Source organism: Pomacea canaliculata, linkage group LG4, assembly GCF_003073045.1.
Source record: "Pomacea canaliculata isolate SZHN2017 linkage group LG4, ASM307304v1, whole genome shotgun sequence".
NCBI lineage: Eukaryota > Metazoa > Mollusca > Gastropoda > Architaenioglossa > Ampullariidae > Pomacea > Pomacea canaliculata.
In genome coordinates, this window is record NC_037593.1 from 7309937 (window position 1) to 7330227 (window position 20291).

The window sequence follows — 20291 nt, forward strand, 5'->3', positions numbered from 1 at the left end:
TGAATGCATCACAAAAGCACGATGTCAGTCAAGAGGAACTAACGACTTCTCATTGTAAAAACATTTCCCACAATCCTCGCTTTCACTAGCACCAAACCAATTTAATTATTAAATAAACTTGCATGGCGGTATGGACGCCAGGGTTTTGCTGACAATAGTTGTGAACATTTACTCAACGGTAACAGGAGTCAAACAGCCGGTGAAAGGCAGGAAACCATTGCTTTCTGTAGAAGACATCGATCGTGCCCTCCCACGGTAAATTCTGTTTTTCTTTTTTCACTCACTGAATCGTGAGCTTTTTATGTATTTTTAGCTTCTGCTTTCCTTGTTATTTTCGCTGTTTGCTTGGTTGCTTGGTTATTTTTGTTGCTTTTTGTGTTGTTTTTAGGGTTTTTTAAGTGTAGAGGGATGTTTTGAGGAGTTTTAAAGACTCAAATGAAGCCTGGACCGATTAGCGAAGAAAAACTAAGGTTGTCCTAAAATTAGCAACTGGGCGTTTGTCGTTGATCGTTAGTAATTAGTCGTTAGTCATAAACACACAAATAGCTACATGTGAGCAGCTTTCTTTAGCTTCGGGTTGGAGAAAGTTCTTCTCTTTTTTTTTTTCTTTTCCCAATGTCACGCGATGCTGTATCAAAGTCGATGCTGTCACTTTGTACCGGTTATCTTCTCTATCCCGTACTTTTTTTTTTTTAGCTATTGACTTAGCTTTAATCTTCAGCTTATTTTCCTTCCCTCTGCTCACATTTCACACCAAAATCATGGTTCCCATGAATATAAAGAAACAACCCTGGATTTAAATCTCATCACACACTGCCGAGATGTCCAACTGCTACGTCATCGCTCAGGCACTCCGCGGTGCATGCTGGTATATCTTCCAGTTAATCCTCGCCCTGGTGATATTCCTGCTGCTATTACCCCTAGTCAATACATGCATCCCCCCTGGGATTTCGGCATGGATCTGAAATTAATGAGAGACCCTATCTAGCTTTGCTTGAAGCCGACTAGCCGCCATGTTGGAACTCGTGAGGCGATTGTGTATCAGTATTTGCGGTGCCCTGCCATTACCTTTATAAACTGTAAGCATTGAATAATTTTATTTTCTTGAACTCCTTTAGTGGTTTTTTTAATACAAAGGAGGTAAGTGGCAATCTGTTTATGCTCCATGCCGACATTTTTTTATTCATTTATTCATTCGTTTGTCTCTTGACTGGAACCTTGTCTTGGAGGAAACACTTGGACAAAGCCCCTATACTCGGCCTACCCTCGAGTGGTAAAGACCAGGACCTGCACAGAATGGACTGTCCACTCCTTCCCTGGACTTCGCTCTTGCCGAGACTACGAGTGGTAAGATGGCCGCCTGGTGGCTTCAGGGTCTATCCAACAGCTTTACAACAGTGGATTTGTCTGCGTGTTCTCAGCAGTCACTCCTGGTGTGCAGCGGCTGGGTGCCATTGGCTTTGTGGGAGCAGACAGGGTAGGATGTATTTCTGTCTCTGTGACAGGCACGCACCCGCCAGAAACAATCGATTGTGAACTACGTCCATTGTACTGTAACGAATATTGGAGAAGAGGAAAGGCAGAAAGAAAAAACAAATTCCAGCAGGTTTCTGGCAGCGCGACTTTGTCACAGAACTGCGCTATTTTTAGACCACCTATGGCGGGTGCCGAACACTCGAATGTCATGCGCGTGATTTGAACACCCGGCCGGTCGTTGATAGTTTGAGGTGTTCTGCCATGTCTGTCCGTGAAACCCATCTCCAAATGGGAGAAAAATATTTGACAATCTGACCGTGAACTATGCTGACCTATTCTTGAGGATACTTTGATGTAAGCTTCAGATATTTTTTAGCCTGGAACTAAATAGAACTTATGTCTTTCGAGTGCATTCTGTTTCTGGAATATCAAAGAAAATTCAGTCTTCTGCAGAAATATCGTGTTGTGGTTTGTCGTCTTGTCTTAGTGGAAGCTTACTAGTCTGTCAGTCAGTCTGTCTTGTCTGCTAATTTACGAATTTGGTCGTGTAAGTAGTATTCCCTCCTCTTAGTATAAGCTACTGCCAATGATGACTTAGTCAACGTATATTAAAATGAACCCAAGAACAATTAACCCAATTAACATATAAAAGAATACTTGTTCAAGACTCAATTTTTTATCGTTAGGTCAATGACCCTTACCTTTGGATATTTCTAGAATGTAATATTTGTTCCTTCCTCTGTGTGTGTGTGCACGTGCGCGTGTGTTTTTTTTTCAGCAGGTGTATACCTCATCGTGACTCTCATCAAGCTCTTTCTCTCAGTTATCTCTACCTTGCCACCCACCAAACTTCTTTATCGCTTCAGCAGCGTGGCTGTCACCATGGCAACGGCTGTAACCTCCATCACTAAGCTACCATTCATAGTTGCGGGCTCGTTGCGGGTTTGTGCACATGCGCGGCGATAAGGATGATGGTCGAGAGGAAAGGTGGCAGCTGGCAAACGCAGTGGCATCGCCTCTACCAGCAGAAAGCCCTTAGGGAGGATAGCGGGAGGGTTCTTGAGGCTGTATAACCCTTTTTGCTCAAAACAGAGAGCGAATTGTTCTGTCTTCAATCCTATAGCGTCCCATAAGCAGCAAAGGAATTCCCCTTGAGGCTTACCTTTAAGGTACAAGCTTACCAATAGTCTCTCCTGTAAGAGAGGGTTTTGTTATTATTCAATGTTATAAGAAAGGTCGGGGCCATAGTCTCACCGGAAGCACCCACTGGTCCGACATGCGTTCACAATTGAATAAAAGCATTTTCCTTCCAGCATCTTGTTCAGCTAACCTGATCCCCATTTCTATTTCCAGTTGGTTTGTGCGAAGCTGCCAGGACAAAAAAGTTCCTCCACGCTACTGAAACCTTTTGTGTCAGCGGAAGTTACGTAATTAAGAAGCTGGCGCATGCGCGAGCTGTACGCGTCAAGGGAACTAACCCGGACCACCCAGCATGTCTCTCAATTCTCCTCTTCTTCCTGTAGCTTCGTACCCGCCATCCCCTACCTCCCCCGTGACCCTCACTGATGAGGACTCATCGGGCTTCATCAGATATGCACGTGCAGAACCAGACGCCCTCCCCACTGCTTCTCATCAGCCTCGACAAAGTGGGCTCTCTGATAACCAAGCGACTCCTCCACCAAAAAAAAAAAAGAAAATAATAAAAATTGAAAAAATTTAAAAACTGAGATTATACCTAGGAATTGTTTATGTCTTTGTACTAGGTGTTAGCAAAATCTCCGCACAGACCGGCACACCGTAAATTTGGATGCCACTGTTTTGCTTGGGGTGTGTGGTGTGGGGTGTGGATGTGGTTGTGGGGTGCTAGGTGTGAATGATTTATTTTACTTCGGTACCAGCGGACATTTCTTAGATATTTTTCTTGATTCCAATTGTTTATGGCTTATTTATCTGCTTGTTTGTTAGCGTGCTTGAATTTCTCTTTTCATTTCTCCATTCATTGCTTCTATCCCTTGTCACTTTTTTCTCCTTTACCTGCTTGCCTTAATTCGAAGAAAATTTGTTTCCAGTCTGCTGTCATGTTCTTCGAATTTTTCACAAACGTCTACTCAAGACAAACCGGTTAATTCCTCTTTACACCATCAGTTTATGGGCGATGTAAGGTCTTTCTGGGCGATAGTACTAAACCCCTTACATCAGTGGGTTTCTATGGATCGGACCATACTGGTGAAGCCCTTGACCGTTGACAAACAATCTGACGATCCCTGTTTTTCAATGAATTTTGTAGCTATGGCTGTAAGAGGCCCTGACTAGGGTTGTATATATAGAGGGACTGCAACGTGTATCCGCCGCCATCTTTGTAGCCCAGCTCTCCTTCGTATGTAAGGAGTAAACTGATGAAGTATGTTTATGGTTTGTTCTTCTGAGTATCCCAAATCCCTGCTGCCTAAAAAATCAAGGAACATCAGGACGGCGTCTTCAGTTAGCTGATCCCGTTAGCATCAACTACCAAAATGGCGGCTTCTGCTGCTGTTTACTCCTCGTGAAAAACATTCTTTGGTCTTAACTATGTGGTAAGAAATACCTCTTCATTGCTTTCTTACATTTTTTTAACTACCTCTATCCATTCATATTTCCCCATCTACCCCATCTAATCTCATTAGATCAACGATTCTTTTCTTTGTTTTCATTCTTTTTATCTTTCACTTCTCGACTCGTCTCGTATTTTTATTTTTTCCGCTGAATTTTTCGTTCGACGATCTTTCACAGCCATTGAACATATCCATTTTGCATCTCACCCTGACTGTTCTAATGTAGCCCTGGTGGCTGTCTCTCTTTGCCTGGCTCCCATTACTTCCCCTTATTCCGTTCTAAGCATATGACACTGGCGGTGCACTCCCTTGTCCTTTCCGTCATTACTTCCCCTTCTTCTTGGTCACGTGGCGACTTGTCCTTTGATTCTCACATTTCCATCCAGCCATTATGTGCTTTCCTTTCATGACTTCTTTCAGCGATGTGACACTTCCATCTTTCACGAGCTTGACATAACGGCCTTGCTTAATGTGGTTTTCAACATCGACTTATTTATAAAGAGGATTGTTTAATAATTTTATATATGTTGTTGTCTAATATCTTATGGTCCTTCATGTGTTGTTATTGTATCACTGGGTATCTTGCTTTTCACCCATTTAAAATAGAGTAACCTTCTCTCGCAGTGATACAGCCTTAGTTACTAACCATGTAAAACTCAAACAGTGTGTCCAAGACGAGATCTGAACCCAGGACAGAAACACATCCTAGTTGTCATGGTAACAGGCGCCACCAGACTATTCATTCCTTTTATGGAAGGTGCCAATTGAGAAGAAAAGGTTCTCTGTTTTAATCATGTCTTATATTTTTTCATCTTCTCGTTGTCCTTCTCGTTCTTTTGTCCGAAAAAGCAAAATTAGTAAACAGCGGAAATAATCTTCAGATAAGCTCAGGGTTAACGGAAATGGTTTCCATAGCGTCGCAGCAACCGCAGGCAGTCCCCGTGGCAACGACTGAAAGAACGACAACTGTTTACAGGTTTGATGCAACGGCATCGCACAATGAAGAGGAAATGTCAGTGGAGACTTGAGCAACATCAGCATCTCCGTCAGCCACTTCACAAGTCATCTCACTTCACAGGCCACCCACGCCTTCCTCTCCATCTCTACCTGCTCTGTACCCTCCACCCCACACCTCTCTCTCATATTTTCCTTTCCATTACTGGATTGTAAGACAGAGCCCTTAATGTCATTGTTAACAGTTTGTACGTGTAAATATTTCTTATTCTTCTTAGCTATCCATTTGACAAGTGCTACTCTGTGCTTGAGATTTCAACATTTTCTAAGTCGTCTGGAGCAACGAGGTCTGACCATCTTGCATGTGAGCTCATGAGCTTCTTAGCCTGTTCAAAAACAATCCAGAGAAAGTATGGAGGAGATTCCGACTGAAGCTATTTCTGATTGACATGAATTCAATCCCTGGTAAACAAGATGACTTCCATGTCCTCACCGAAGGCTGGGAGAGGCTCATCGAGTCAAGATTCCTGGCCGATGTGCTCAATTTATTTCCTGTCTGAGTGCATGTGGGTGCTCCAAAGGTGGCACGGTTAATGGCCTTCCTTTTATGTTGTTGTTGTTGTCAAGAATACCTGACCATTATCTCCAGGGCTGTATTGGAGTCCTGACCAGACTGATATCCGGTTAAAAAAATTTTTTTTTGTTTTTTTTTTTTTGTTTTTTGTTTGTTTGTTTGTTTTGTAAAATCTGTTCAGGTGAGTCTAGCTCGGTTTTAATTTTTTTTTTATTTTTGTATGTAATTTTAGGTAGAAAGTAATAATATAATGTCTTTTAATGATTGTCAGACTTTTAAGCATTTTTCTGTCCACTTTTTTTTGCTTGTTTTTCTTGTTATTCCATCTCCTGTGTTTAACGTGGGCGAGCACTCTGAGTCTAACTTCAAGAGGTGCGACAACAGCAAAAGGCTGTGCATCGTGTTTCTGATGGAGGAAGCTTCGGAAGCGGACATGTCACGTGATCTTTTCATCAAAGACTTTCCGAAATCGGGGGTACTGTTATGTCTCCTTGTGTAGTCTAGCTCAGCATTTCTTTTGCTGATTTTTTTCTGAGTATATTTTTTTTAAAGTCAGATTTGTTTTATGTTCATCGGTGTGTATTTTATGTAGCCGTTGTGACAATAAATATGATTTGTGATCCTGTAGTGTAGTTTTTGCTCACTGACGTGCTGTGTCTTGTTGTTGTTATTGTTGTTGTTGTTGTTGTTGTTGTTGTTGTTGTTGTTGTTGTTGTTGGAGAAAATGCCACATCAGATTCCTCACTTATTTCATCATCACCATGGAGCGCAGGGATGAAGTGAATACACAACCAAAGACAGGGAAGGTGGGGCGGAAAGAAAGAAGTACAGAGTGTAAACCTAAAAAATACAACTCTGATGCCTGTTGAACAATTTACCCAGCGCACCCCACTGTTATCTTACAAACACACGAAATCAAAATAAATTTACATGAAAAATCCGGTTTTCTTTTAGGTTGGCCTCCTGTCTCTTTATATCTCTCCATTAATCAAGCAACGCTTTTTCTATTTGTTTTTCCCCTTTCTTGACCTTTTCATTTTTCTTTTTCCTTTCTTTCTTTCTCGAATCTGATCAGTCACAATGGCATCTATGGTGGCATGATCACAAAGAATTATTGTTTTTCGGCTGTTTCCTTTTCTCAATCATTCAAGCAAGACGTAAATATTTAATACAATCACAGCTGGACCTCTGTAAATATTGTAACCTCCACTTCCCTTCCCTTTGCCCAAGTTCCCAGTAACACGGATAATGCTTCCTACGGGCATGGAGAAGCTGTCACAGAATTATTCAGAAAATTTGTACACTTTCAATTCATCAAATTTTTTTCGAAATTCATTAGAATTCCCTGTCGAAATTTTATAACAGTTCCGTTTTTGTTGTTTTTTTTTTTTTTATTCTCTTTCTTGTTGCTTTTGAAACAGGGGCTAGTCTGACAAAGGTGCGAGGCCATGGTGCCAGGATCAAAGGTCTTCACTCCAAGTACCTCGGTTTCGACAGAGTGAAAAGCGAGCTTTATTTTTCTTTCGTGTTTATCAAATATTTTCTTCCCGTCGAAATGTTTGAATAATCTATCCTATGGCCGATATCCTGTGTCTTACACTAAGACTACTTTAAAACTGTTAGGCGTTGAAGCAAGAGTTTTTAACGGGCAGACAGTGTTCTGGGAAAGATTCTGTCTTGATTTTTTACGAATAGTTCTGACAACATACGTCCTGGTAATATGACCTGTCTGTACATTTGGCATACTCGCAAACACCGCGCGCGCGCACGTGCACACCCACACACACACGTGTGAATTCACTGTTTGTTGTGAGTAGCCGCCGTCGCACCGCCTGCTATTTCCAAACCCTCTTACATCCCACCTTTCATTTGCTTGTTTTCTGTTCTGTTTCTGTAAATACAGCCTCATCTTACTCTTCCCCTCGCCAGTATAAATAAAAACAAAAGATGACACTTCCGTTTAGTGCCTCAAGACGTTGCCATGGATACCTCCGGGCGGTATGTACATGCCCACAATTTATTCTTCTAATTGGCCTTTTACTTGCCCCTAATTAACCACAGTTCTGAGGCTACCGAGAAGCCCTAAGAGAGGACATGTAGAGAAAGATTTTAGCTGAAGAAATGTTTGCCGGGACAGGTGCACAGTTGCAGTGGTGGTTGGATGAGGAGGAAATGGAGGGCAAAACACTTTTCTTGTATATCTCTCTGGAGAATGGTGGCTGTAAGATATGTGGCTAGTGAACAGGTCCTCCATTGCGGGTTTTATTGCAAGAAGCCGTGAATGATGAACCTTTTTCCTCTCATGTAACCGTTGGCTAAGATATGTAGCTAGTAAATCTTTCTTCCCTTCCAGATTTTATTGCATGGGGTAAATCTTGCCTTTAGGTTCTTGTTTTTCTCTTCCTTTCACTGACATCTGTTGCTTATTTATTTAACGCTTAAAATCTTAGTTTGTGCGTTAGAAACTATTTTTGATTATGTAAAAAGAACTCCGTCGCTCTTCTTCATAAAACGAAGCAAAGAGACTGTATAAACTTGCAACCTCTGACCCTTGACCTGCCAAGTGACTCAGTGTTCAAGGTTTAAACCCTCGAGTGTCTCGGCTTCTGGTCCGTCTGCTTAACAACCAAAAGAATGAATGGTGCTGATTGGTGGGTCCAGCGGGATGTCTGGGGCTTTGTGATTCAGTCTTTGCCAACATCCCACCCGGATTGAATGAGGATTCTGGTCTGTAAAAAAGCCTGTAATCTTCAGACTTCGAAATGGGCCATAGTGACCTGTTTATGAATGGAAGCAAACTCTCAAGTGAGCAGCTACAGTGTTTCTCATCAATGGCCAAGACTAGGAAACACAAGAGCTTTAACGAGCTACAAGAGCAGCAGATTGTGATACACAAGAACAATGAGCTGCAAAACAAACAAACACACAAACAAACAAACTGCTGTGTATTGTTAATCGAGCTCAGCGAAGATGCTACTCTCCAAAGTCTGAGCTTCGTTCTCGATATACAAACCAAAACCAAAAACAAAATCCCCAAAGACTACAATCAAGACCGTTACTTTGATTGGACACAGAACACACGCCCCTCCCCTCGACTGGCTGTAACCTTGACAACCTTACATTGTCTATATCTTTATCACCGCCAGGATATTCATTTACTTTATGATATTCAAACATAATTCAGACCACCCACGGAAACAATTTTAGAACATCGTGTTCAGTTTGACATGTCTGATCTCTGTGTTTTCTTGGTCTTTCGGGTCAGGGCCACAATAATATTTGTGGCACTGTCGGCATAGATGTTAGCTAAACTCTCGATATTTTATGAGTACTACATTTAACTCTTTGTCCTTAACCATTCAGCTAGCCTTAACCATTCAGCTAGCCTTAACCATTCAGCTAGCTTCTTCGCGTCCAGAAATGTCGGTTACTCGATCCCCACAATGCATGACCGCCCATCTTGTTTCCGTACAGGTAAAAATGGGAGAGATGCTAAAAATATTCATTGTCTCAGGTATTGTGCCAGCAAAGTCTCTCAAGACGAGATCATGACATGGAGCTTACTCTGTCTGACAGTTCGATATATGCTTCCTTGGCTGCCTTTCCTTCCTTCATCCTTTTCATAAACCTTCTTCTTCATCTTAAGAAACATTTATTATCAACACACAAAATAACTGTCACGCCCTGAACTGATAGTATTTGCTGTTAATGTCAGAGCGGGTGCAAAACAGCAACATGTCCCCATCTCTCCCCCAAAGAAATTTAATAAAATGTTACACTTGTCTCTGTTTAGGGAGGAGATGAAGACGGAGGTTTGTTTGCTCACACGCCCCCCAGCTATCAATAGACATGTGTGTTCTTCGGACTCAGCACGAACACACAAGAAAAAAAAAACCTCCGCGAGAAAGAGTGCATCCTAAGTGAGCTTCGAAAAAAGGAAGAAGGGATGAAGATCTTTTTTGTCAGCAGACGAACAAGGTCAAAATGTTAAGATTTTTGTTTTCTTTGCCTCCTCTGACACCAAAGAGTTCGCCGCCGACCTCCGGGTTTGTTTACGTGTCTGCGTGCTCTGCGTTTCCCCAGAACCACTTCCCAACAAGTTGATGATGGAGGGAGTCTGTCGTGTGCTGCAACGGCTGGAGGGCTTTGAAAGTTGCAAGTCATTCAGTGGGGAGCAGCAGGCTCTTCTTTATTTCAGAGGCTCTAGGGAGAGGGGGTAATGAATGGTTTATGTTAATGTTTACAGCCGGGAATCTTGAAAATACGAAATACATATTTACGCCTTTTGCATTCAGATAGGTAAAAAATAGTGTGCTTGTACATCTTAAGATAAAGTTTGAAATTATCTAAAATCGCTCAGGACAATTCCAAGATAGCGGAGAATAATGTCATGTACTTAATAAATTACAAATTTTTTATTTCCTGTTTTTAATAAAATCTTCATTACAAAACAAAACCCACACAAATGAAACAGATTGAAACAATTAAACGAATGTGTCTCGTATCAGAAGCTCATGGAGAAATTTTTTTAAACAAACAGCTCATCTTGTGGTAGCTACTTAATATACGTTCGTGTATTGCTGCCGAAATTCCTAAATTTATAATTAAAGATCTACTAGACCACATTTTTAAAAGACTGAGCTGAGCTCAGTTCAAGATACTATTTTCCAAAATTAAAATGAATAACATATCCCTCACATCCTCTCTGTCTCTATGTCTCTCTCTCTCTGTCAGCTCAATGCCTACAAAAGTCACCCTCCACAGACAGAGACAAAACTCACAGACACCTGGGGAGGTAGTTATGAAGCAAGAGTCGTTTCCCTGGGGGCAACATGAGGAACTCGAGGACAAGTGTCTTTTTCCCAAAATTATAAAGCGAGGTCCTGACCCCGGAGATGTCTTACACCTAAAGTTGTGACAAAGGTGTCCTGGGGTAGAGAATCCTCAGTTCCCAGAGGATCTGAACACAGATATACAACTTCATCAACAACACCCGCTCTCGCGCTCCAAATTTTGCCCTGTGGAAACAACTTTCGCAGCAGAATTATGCCCCCAGGAAGGTACCTGGATACGCTTCCGTTGTCAAGGCTACAGCCAATGGGAGGGGCTGTGACAATTGATTAGGCGTAGCCATGGTCATTCATCATGTCTAACACCACGGGATGTCTTTCTGTGCCTAGTCATATTGTGGCCATAGCTTTGCGTCTGAGAAGGAAAGGAGGGAGAGGTGTTCACTCTCATCTGGGGAAACAATATCACGGATTGAGAGTATATTTGGCACTGAGCTCAACAATGTGATTAAAAAAAACTTTGCACTTTTGTATGCATATAAAACATACAGAGAAGCAACGTGCGAAAAAAAAGAGGAATCACAAGACAGACACAACAAAGAGGAACAGAAGGAGGGGAGGATGGAGCACGTGGACGGGGAGGGGAGCCAATCAGACACGCATTCGGAGTCTGCGCAGTGCTCAGGTTCCTGTTAAATGTCTGGATTGCTAGCCAGAGTAGGTGCCCTTTGTTCTTAATTTCGTCCTGAATAAACAGCCTGCAAAAAACGAATTATCGTAAATCGAGTACATATACATTAGAGAATTCGGTTGGGAGGGAAACACAGACATGGGGTAGACGTTAGACGAGTAGAAGCTCTTTCCGACAACTGTTTCCAGAGAAACAGCTCATCCTTTGCCAAACGGTTGCCTTAACACCTACGTCAGCCATGCTTCTCTGATTATAATGTTGACTGGTCCTGCCAAACCCCTCAGAGGCTGCTTTGCTGAACTCCAACATCTTGTCAGCGCTCGACAAGATTATTTTTTCAAAAAAAAAAGAAAGCCGTTACTTGGATTACGTCATGACGTCAGTAGCTTAACGAGCAACCTTGCTGCCTGTCTGTGGAAGATAGAAAGAAGTTGGCAGAGACAGGAAGAGGAGAAACTAGTAATTGTAGGGTGGCTGGAGGACGTGACTGCGAGAAATTTCCCAGGACCAGATGTCTGAGGGTGCGGGTCTCGCCAACGTGACAGCAGAATCCACCCTGATCCTCACGGACTCCAAAAAGCAGACATCTTAACAAACTAGCTCGTGTCTTCACAAAGGAATCTCGCTGGGCTTTTTGGAAACCTGTTGATTGTATTACGGTGTCTGTGGAATTAAATTATTAAATTTGCCTACAGCTAGGAAAAAAAATTCATAGAAAGAGAAATTCTGTTACAGTTGGAGCATTTGGCTGCACAGGTCTCTCGCCCCCTTTCCTCTATCATTCTTTTCTTGTTTCTTTGAAGATGTGGACAGAAAAGAATTTAAAATTTCAAACTTCACTTCCGCGACATCCTTTATATGTGTAGCAAAGTGTGAAAGTGGATTGTGTGAGAATGCCATGGTAGTCATCAGTGAATACACTAATACCAGAAACAGTTAATCAGCTGAATTTATCACTGTGGCACTCGACAGTAGACAAAGAGTTCGGAAGTCTCATTATACTAGCTTCACTTTATTGTGAAATTAGCTCCCTGTAACTTAATGTTGGTGGCAGGAGTTATGCTGGTTGAGAGATAGAAAGAGATGGACAGACAAAAGGAATTCTGGAGGAAGACACAAAGATGGAGAAAAGGGAGAGAGAAAGAGAGAGAAAAAAAGGAAAAATTACTGAACTGTTGACTAGGCTGTCTGAGAACCCTGTTTTTCTTGCTTAAAAAGAAGTGCGACAAAGGAGAAACAAAAAAAAACTATATTTATCTTCTTTTCCCGGTGAAGCTCCTTTCATCTCGCAAGAGAGGACAAAGTCTCTCTGCCCAGCATCTGGTTCTCTATTATTACACATACGCATCGGTTCACTCCAGTCGCTGGGTATGAATCAGTTTCTGAGGCAACGAATATGGCTGCCTTCCGATTGGTGGAGACAAATCGATGTGGAGTCAACACGGAGACGTATCACTGCTTCCGGGGCCGTCGGTGTGGCCACAGTGGACCACTCACGACACTGACACACGGGTTGGGCAACAGCGTGCAAGCGCCATCAGTAAATACTACATTGATAGGATGATAGGATGAACCTACTGTTGGGTAGGGAGAGGAGAGTTAATGATTGTTTTGTATTTATGTTTGTTTGTGGGTTGGTTTGTTTGTGGGTTTGTGTGTTTGTTTGTAGGCTTGTTTGGTTTTTTGTGGGTTTGTTTGTTTGTTTGTAGGCTTGTTTGGTTTTTTTTGTGGGTTTGTTTGTTTGTGGGTTTGTTTGTGGGTTTGTTTGTGGGTTTGTTTGTTTTTGGTGGATTTGTTTGTGGGTTTGTGGGTTTGTGTGTTTGTTGCTTGGCACTCTTGCATGAGCGTGACTGAAGTCATGATTAAAACGGTTCTTCTATACTAAACAAAGAGGGAATGTTAATCATTTCAATAAACTTCTAACACAGAAACAAGACAGACAGCCTGACAAAACAACATGCACCAAGGCAAGAAGAAAAACATAATACCATAGCTGTAGCTTTTGGTTTGAAAATCTCATCGGCATTGTAAACAGTTCGCACAGCTCAGCACGAGGCTACATTCATTTTAGTAAATACAAACCATCTCTTAGAGTGGTTGTGTGGGTGAAGCAGCGGTGGTTTAAAAAATTACTATATCTAAAACGAGGGAGTGGGGAGATAGAGAAAAATAAAAATGTTTTTGCACAAGATACACGTTACCAGAGTCCATTAGAGTTTTAGCATGTTTACCTGGTCTTCACAATGTGTGTGTGTGAGAGAGAGAAGGACAAAGATTCCACATCCCTAACTTGTTATATGAGATAGAATATGGCCTTGCTCACGCGCTATCTGTATAATTCCACCCGTTCCCCAGTGATACTTTATTCCCGCCTCCCCCTCCTCCCCACACACAAGCTGTACCCCACCTCTCATTCCCCCAACACTTCCATTAGTCAGGTGTACTCATAACACTGATTGCTCAAAAAAATATCCTTCAGCCATCAGAATGTTACTCAACATGTTAGCCTCATTAGCCGACCACCATACCGTGCGCTGGCTGTTTACCTGTGTGTGTGAGAGTAAATATACACAACACACGCACGCACGCAGGTAACGGTGACCTCACGTGCCTGTGCCCGTGCTGTGCACTCATCACTGACTTTCATGTGTCGAGCTGTGATGCCGTTAATGAACAGCTTCTCATTCGCAACATCGTGTTTATCTGCCCTCGTTAAGAGGCAAGTCCACACACAAGCTGCCTTCAGTCCTTCTCTTTCCACAACTTATTTTTCTTCACTTTTTTTCATTTTGATCATGATTTGCCTTTGTCACAGCATGCACTCATTAATACGTGACAGGTTGTTATAAACACTGGCATTGTTTTCATCATTGTGTATGTGTGTGTGTTTGATGTGTGGTGTGTCAGCGCGCGTGTGTGGTTTGCGTGTGTGTGGTCCTCAAATTGTCAGAATGCATTTTTCCCTCTAGATTATTTTCTAGTATTGCATTTCTCTCTCCACTCTCTCTCACTCCCACAAACTATCACGCCCGCTACTTCGGGTAGTGACTGTACAGTTTAACCCTCCCCTCTACCCGGGTGTTCATATGGTGGATGGCAGAGGGGTGGGAAGGGGTGGGGTCTCTTATCAGACATCTTCTAAACCGAACCCACGAGACCTGTAGTCACCGGGCTACCGACCTCCTGGTAATTAGATGCGCGAGTGAAATGCACAGAAAATTATCATCAGGCTCTTCCGGTGTACGTGCGGTCTGTCTTGTCAGCTTGGCTGAAATACAAACAGCCTGTGCAGACTGGGGAAGTCTACAGTCTCTCCTGAATATTTTGTTCAGAAAGGATGAGCAATCTATTTCCACAATGTGCTCCAGCTGAGACAAGCGCGAACTTGAGCCCAGGTCACAAGTAATTAAAAATAAGCTTGATGAGCGGGACAACCAGTGGGTTACAGTAAGTTAATCAAATTAAAATATCAAATAAATTTTTAAAAGATAAACAGATCTCAAGAGAGCAGTAAAATTAGCATCTTGCACATACAACATCAAGCAGGCAATCTGGATGAAAATGAAAACACACATCGTCTGCTACAACTGTCTTCTCCTCGTTAATATTGTATTCATTATAGGTGTACTGGCATGGCAGCTTTCCCTTTTCAATTGGTACATGTTGATTTTGAGTAAATCTGGCAGGAACATTATTTCTGTAAAAGTATTCACACCTATTATTATTTGCTTTGAAGTTGGTCAAACGGTCAAAAACAGGGGATGTGGATCCGTGAGGTAGTGAGAAAATAATGTTCTTCGTTCCACTGCTTGTGCTTTTACACAGGACTGAAAAAAAATGTTTTATTTCAGTATTTTGAACATTAATAAAAAATGTGAAAATGTCTTTATCTGTAATTGTATGCTATTCCAAAAATGACATTTGAAAAATTATTTTAGGTTGATGTGGCGCATGCTTTAACTTTCCTCTTTAGCATCTATTCCTCTATGTTTTTATTAATAAAGATGGAGATATCGTGGACTGGACGAATTTTTAAAGAAATTGAATTTTGTGTCAAGCTAGTCTGATTTTTTTATTTTTTTGTTGCTAGGTCTGTGGCAAAAGAAAAGAGAGGCACATTTGGCGCAATTCGTGCTCCTAAATTGTCCATGGCAGGAAGACAAGCAGAAGGAAGAAGGAGGGGTAGGAGAAAGAACAAGAACAAGAAGAAGATGATGACGATGGGTGGATGATGAGGATGTCAAAAACCTATAAAATTCAGTTCCAAGAATTTCGACCTGAAAGACTAAGAATACAATCGTGACCGAAGGTTTACGCGCGTCTGTGTGAGTGTGTCACGTGTGTCACGCTGTGCGCGCGACTCGACGGCGACAACATCTCTCGTGTGCGGTGTGCACCATTGTCACCAGCACTTCATCAACACGTGGTGTTTATGTGTGCATAGAGTTTAGTCCTTGTTGCTCCTGGAGCAACTGTGCACATATGCGCAGCAGGAAATGCGCGTGCGGGGACTGGTGATAACTAGAGCAAGGGCAGAGAGAGAGAGAAAAAAAAATGGACGTGACTCTTGATGCCATGACCTATCTGCACTAGAAATGTATATGTCACACGTGAGCTATATTATATATGCATGCATACAATTCATACACAAAGGAAAGTACATGTAAGCCCATATGCCTGCACGTGCACTATCGAGATCGAACACGTCTTAAAAGGTAAAGTAAAAATTTTAAAACTATAACCATGAGATAAGCGGAAAGACTTATTGAGAATCGTGTTACTGGAAGATGTTTCTAGACATCGTGATTACAACGTTCTGTATTCCTGTTAACTCCTATCTCTACATACCACTGCTTTGAGTTTCAGGACGAACTTCATCGGTTCTGTGCGGAAGAGAGAGAGAAAGACAAAGACAGGGAGGGGAGGAGATAAAATATCTCAACCACATTACACACGCCTCCTTATCTGTTCAACATCCCTGCTTAGCTAATCTCCCACTCTAAAAAGCTAATAATCCGCTACTGTAGCTGCTAACCTCTCGGTCACTCCTAATCCGCTCGGCAAGTCTTCATTCACCCGTCACTCCGCTCATCCCTAACTCGACATCGCTCATAACTCATCGCTCACTCAGCTCATCCCTCACTCGGTAAGTCTTTATCCACCGTTCCCTTTGCTCAGTCCGTTAATCCACCACTCACACTCAATCCCTCACACTCCGCTCGTGCCTTACCTTGATCCCGGCTACGTGGTTACTACGTTGTCAGCTGACTCGCCGCACGCCCGCCGTCGTGAGGGGAAAAACGTTCTCCAGCCGACGCACGTCGCAGCTTCGGGTGCGCGTCAAACATCCTCCGGTGGCGATAGGAGGCTGCGAGTAATCTCCTTTTATCAGCGCTGCCTGCTGCATTTAAAAAAATAAAAATAAAATCCACCACCGACACCTTTGTCGTTGCCGTAGAGTAACACGCACGTCTGCTTGGGCGTAGCACACACGAGGTCAGGTTTGTAGGGGGGCGGGAGATAGACCGTTAGGAGGAAGGGAGGATGGAGGCAAGGGAGAGAAAGCAACGCATAAAGTAATAAATACGCAACGAAGTCTCTGGAATCGATGCTGCCTGAGAGCGCCAGCGCCTGAGAGTTATCCCTCCTCCGCTATTACTTTCCCTCCCTCCTACCTCCGCAAAAATTACCTCCTTCCCTCCTTCTGCCTCCAGTGGCTGCCACGCCGGTCTGCGATGAGTGTAGCTGGCTCAGGGGCTTGCGCCATCGTTAGTCTGGCTCCGGCTTGCAGGCAGGCCCGGCCGGCCATCGCACCGACTGGCGCAGCACTTGCTTCACGCCTGCGGAGGTGGAGAGGACGGGGGAGGGTTCCGGAGGTGTAGTGGGGGAATAGTGGTAGCACGTGACCAGATAATAGTTAACTGTGACAGGAGAAACTACGTCGGTACCGCCGTCGCCGTTATCAGCATCGTGCCGTGACCGTGACCAGGCGCGTGCTTTCAAAGATGACGACACCCACGCGCTGGATGTGACTGCATCGGAAAGTCTGTTTTATTTTATTTAGTAGTCTAATAGCCTAATTCTTGCGAATAAGAGTTCGGATCTCCTTCCGGGATGTAAAATTTTTTTAAATGGTAAATGAAATAATTGAAACGCGCGACAAAGAATGATTGAAAGGAACTTCTTCGTCTGGAAAAGTTCATGTGAGTGTGTAGGTACCCGGCGCTGTTTTGTGAACTGATATCCGTTTCGAGTATACAAAACTTCACGGTTTTGTTGTTATAGATATAAAAGAGTTTGAAGACTGGATGTTCAGGATCTGAGACTTCCTGTTAAGACAAACATTTTAATGTACATGTCTGCACTAGATTCAAGAAAATTATTTTTTTTCTTTAAATGAGTTTCTCTCCTTGCAAGTATATTTGCTGTTTCTCCATAATCCAAGTTTTATGTAGGATTTTTGCCGTGTAGTGTTTCTTTTTTTATATTTTCCTTGCCGATAGGCCCGATATATTCTCCTGTAATCAATGGCTTCAGCAGCAGTTTTAGAGGCCAGTGCACTGTCATGAGCTTCAAATTTAACACCGGAACTAATCATTTCAATCATGGCGTGAGCAGAATTGTTGATCATGCAATCAATAAGGCAACCTAAACTTCTACTTCCGGGATGATACCTGATCTCTAAACTGCTTTCTATAGAGATGAAATCCGTCGTACAAAGCAGATTCCGTTGTGCTTCGAGAGAACGGGTGAGACTAGGTTCGGGAGGAGGGCAGGCGCAGGTCACCATCTTCAGGGGCTGTAGTCATCAGGCGAGAGGAAGGTGTTGCCCGGGGGCAACATGGTGAATTCTTGTTTCTAAAGTTGTAAAGGGATGTCCAGAACCCCCAGATGTTTTTTTTTTTCCCTGGAGCCATATTCACTAAACGGTAGCAGTGTCTTGAAGTAAAGAAATATAGTGTCCGTAGGGTTTAGGCATCGGTATATTGTTCCTTTGACCTCACGACAAGCACGTGACTGCATGGCTACCCTTGACATTTGAATAAGGTCTGACAGTGAAGGGAGGGGAATGGGTTCGGCAACTATCCACCCGGGAAGAGCAGTACAATATTCGGATCAGATTAAGCGAACACAATGAGCGCCAATAATCGTTGCCTACGTCACTTCCTGTGTTTTATGTCTAAAAGGAAAATATTATATTTCACGATTTATTGATGGCCTCGTGGGTGCATTACGAAGCAGTTCTTTGCAGGCGAGTTTTTAAAGAATAAAGGATTAATTTTAACCAGACAGATATCAGTATTTGAATAAAGCAGCGTAGTTCCTACTCTGTAAACATAAATATAAGGTTTCCAACGAAATGACAAAGAATTAACACACCGTTCTGCAAAGTCGTCAAATGTAAATGCAAATAAAATACACTTTGGGGTTTGTTTGACTTTTTTTTTTTTTTGCTTCTTTATGTGATAGTCATATTTATTGTATTTCCTGTACATTTATTTCCAGTTCTGTGAGTTTGTGATGTTATTGTATTACTATTATTATTCCATCTTATCACCCTTTCCGCAGCAGTGTACGGAAAGTTTTTGGCAAACAGCGACTACCCCTCCCTTCCCTAGGTCACCATCGGTTAAAATACTGTATTGTACAGGACATACAGCATGCGACGCGACTTTTAAGGACTTAACCAATGATTGTCTCTAATTTAAAATATTTCATAACAGAAATAAGGAGTTGTGAAACCCAGAAATTTTATAATAATTAAATATTAAATTATATAAATGTTTAATACTATCTTAATTACACTAAATAGGTTTCAAAATGGGTGTTGGTGAGGGGGAGGATTTCAAACAGATCGGCCGCCTACCCTTGCCAGCGCCAGCGCCTTTCAACCAACTGCGTTCACCAAAGTTAGAGATTTCTATCCGTTGTTCTAATCGCAGGTTTAAGGAAGTCGACGATGAAGTTTTTTGTTGTTGTTTTTTTTTTTTTTCATCGGCCGATGACGTCATTAAAATGCCGCACGGGCGCCACGGAATACCACAGACAGGAGCGCCCTGGGATGATAAATGCACCCTTGTCTACCGAGACCTGTACTCACAACACCGATAAATCTGACAGAAGGGCTGGAAAACCCTTCCTCCCTACTGATAACAAAGATGTTTTAGTGTTTGTATACTCCTGTTCCATAGTAATGGCACGCACAGGTGAGATAGTAGCCTTCTTATGTACTTGAGTATGTTTGCACATTTATACACAGTGCATGAGCCTGGGTCAGGGTTATCTTTCGATACAGTTGTGTTTCAGCGATAAATACCCCTCTATATCATTTCTAGCAAAATATTTATTATAAAATTGCAGACGCCAGTTTATAATCCGTTCTCGATCATCCAAGCTGACTGACTGGTGTAAAGGGTTATTTGTTCCTTTCAATGTTGATTTTTGTTTATTTACAATGGAGTCCATTATTTGAAAGGAAGCAAAATCACTAAAAACAAAAAGAGCCATAAGCCATAACTTGACACCATCCCAAGAACGACATCAGCAAAGCCTCGCGTTTTTCAAATACATGACATTCTATCCACACCAGATGTGCATGCTATGATGCGTGCATGCGTCCGTGTGTGTGTTGTACAGAGCCCCAGAGCTTGCCCACGCAGCCACGGTAAGGCGCTATACTATATAAGTTTATTATTAAATATAAATTTAGAAATCACACACACACTCTCTACACCGTGACGATAAAACCTGGCAATTCAGACAGGAACGCTTTCATCAAATCGATAACAAAGAAGCCTTTATCGATGAAGTATGGGCTGGATCTTCTTTCAATAAATCAAGCAAGAGAAACAACGCCTGACAGGCGGATGAGAGAAGAACAATAAGTGAAACCTCCATCCATGGCGGAAGTCACTTCTGCGCAAACAAAAGTGAAATAGATGTAATTCACAGACTTCTGTGATCTGATCGATTTCCAACATTTTTTTTTTCTCTCTCTCTCCCTATACGTCCGTTACCATCTGAATAATGAGTTTGCTGCTAAAAGTAGCCGCGTCCGCTGCAGCGACTGAGGTGGATTAAAGGATAAGACGAGGAGCTATCAGTTATCGTTTGTAGCCCTGATCTTGCCTTTTTTAAAGATAATGTATGAGTGGTTGGTGGTGTTTGTGAATCTCTCCTTCTAATCCCTTCGTTGAGCGAACTCGCCATAAAAT

At 42.4% G+C, this 20291-nt stretch overlaps 1 protein-coding gene across 1 annotated transcript in view; it reads right to left on the minus strand.

Moving 5' to 3' along the window:
• The window catches only part of LOC112562306 (protein unc-93 homolog A-like), a 43931-nt gene extending 26682 nt beyond the window's left edge, over positions 1–17249 (minus strand). The window contains exon 1 of the mRNA XM_025235478.1: positions 16307–17249. The gene's annotated coding sequence lies outside the window, so the exon portion shown is untranslated. The remainder of the gene's footprint in view (positions 1–16306) is intronic.
• Positions 17250–20291: the final 3042 nt, after the last annotated feature.